Source organism: Odontomachus brunneus, unplaced genomic scaffold (assembly GCF_010583005.1).
Source record: "Odontomachus brunneus isolate Ranch 3 - 2012 unplaced genomic scaffold, Obru_v1 Obru_scaffold_049, whole genome shotgun sequence".
In the NCBI taxonomy this organism is placed as follows: Eukaryota; Metazoa; Arthropoda; class Insecta; order Hymenoptera; family Formicidae; genus Odontomachus; species Odontomachus brunneus.
Genome location: NW_022639499.1, coordinates 199734 through 202081, shown reverse-complemented (window position 1 = coordinate 202081; position 2348 = coordinate 199734).

The window sequence follows — 2348 nt, the reverse complement described above, 5'->3', positions numbered from 1 at the left end:
TCAAATTTAACTTCTCGACATGCACCTAGTCCTGGGTATATATTCTTATTGTTTTGGCCTTCAAATACAAATATATTCAAACTTTCAGCATAGAATATATGTATTTTTTGTCGTAATATATTATGTTTGAATATTCTATATTGAAAGTTTAAACACTGAGAGCCGGTTTTTCAGTGATAGTTTAAACTTGGATTCAAGTTTAACTTCTAATAATGCGATTGTTTTATTTAAACAGAGTTTAAGTTGAAATCTAAGTTTAAACTATTATTGGAAAACTGCCCCTTAAATACCGAAAATAATGAGAATGTTCAGGATTAGTTACGTGACATTGATACTTTTATCTTGTGCGTGAATTAATCTCGATAACTATTGTCGGACGACTCGTCGCGACATTCAGCGCGTTAGACATTGTTGTAAAGAAGAACGTTAATCAATATAAATACATTAATTTGTTTGCATTAATTTGGTATAATTAATGCATTTTATCAAAGCAGCTCGTGTGAAATGGAACACATTATGAGATTATAAAAATAATCTTAAATATGTATACATTTTTGTTTGTTGCAGCAAGAATCGCAGACCCTAATGTCGTTTGGTCAGAAAGAATACTACAGCAAGACTGTAAATACGTTTCAGCTCTATAATGAGCAAGATGAGTTTGCCGGCTGTGTTCGAGAAACAATTAATGTTGGATTAGATTTTATAGAGGGCTGAAGAACATGCCAGGAGTATCACGTTGATTTGTTAAATCAAACGCTAAAGAATACGCTCAGTGACCCCAATTTGGCAACGAGCAAAATTACACGGAGGACATATTTTTAATTCGTTTTTAAAACATTGTTGACATGCGGTATTAAACTGCAAAAGATGTTATAATTATTATAACTAAACACTATACTACTGTGTCCAAATAGTAAGGTGACATTGCATTTATTTCGAAAATTCTTTATTTATTCTTGCAAATCAATTTCGTCCCCTTCAAAGTAATCCCCCCCTGATATAATACACTTATTCCAACGGATTTTCCAATCTTCGAAACAGTTGTAATAATCGATTTCAGGAATGGCCTTTAGCTCCTTCTTCGCAGCGGCTAACTGTGTGACGATAATGCACCGTCACACACTGCGCTGATTATTCGTGATTTTTTAGCCAAAAACTCGACTAATATCGTTCCACAACCACCGTATTCACCTGATTTGGCTCCATGCGACTTCTGGCTCCGGGGACACCGTTTCGAGTCGATAGAAGAGATTCAAGCCGCTGCGAAGAAGGAGCTAAAGGCCATTCCTGAAATCGATTATTACAACTGTTTCGAAGATTGGAAAATCCGTTGGAATAAGTGTATTATATCAGGGGGGGATTACTTTGAAGGGGACGAAATTGATTTGCAAGAATAAATAAAGAATTTTCGAAATAAATGCAATGTCACCTTACTTTTTGGACACAGTAGTATATATATATCTTACTCTTTTACGTCCTTCAGTGCTTTATTGCTGGTATAGATAATGATATACAGCATTTGTTATGTTTCTATCTTCTCTTTAATAAAATTTATAATGTTGCCGCTCGATAACTTCTCCGACTCGCTGAATTCTTCTTTTTATGAGAAGAGAATCACCAAATAATAAATTCCTTATTCTTATTTCCTCGTCACTTACTAAGTAAGACATTACTGTTGCGACCTTACGATACAGATACAATTAGCGATTTATTATTAAATATCAGGACTCTTCTTCGTCGATATTGTGTGTTAGTTTCTTATGTGTATTGTTATATCTGTCATACATTATCGTAGCTTCTGTATGTGTGTTTCTTTTGTGTCTGGTTCTTACGGTAAAGCAGCTTATAAACTATGATAGGTATCTCTGTTCGACAGATTAAGGATCGTCTTCAAATAAAATAGAACATGTGAAAGGCAACTTTTGCGATCAGACAAACAAGGTAATACATTTATGATAAGAAATCCGCCTGAATTTTGCTTCTGAAATCTCACTCGTTCTCACATCTATTCAAACGCACTCTTCAGCATCTGAATGGACATCTCGGCTATTATGGAGAAATTGAATACGTAAAATTATATTGTGACATTAATTACTATATAATACATTAATATTTATTGTCATAATATTAATCATGGCCAAAAATTTCATGACAACGTCTCCGCTTGTTTTTCCTTTGAAGGCGTGTTAATGCGTGTGACGTGTGATGGAAGCAAATATTTCGAGTTATTGCGAACCGACGTACAATCGCATTTGTTTGTTGCACATATCGTCGTATAATGTTATGACGTTATCCAAATACAAATAATGCTGTGGAGAGCAATGCAGTTTTATAAAAATCAGTACTGC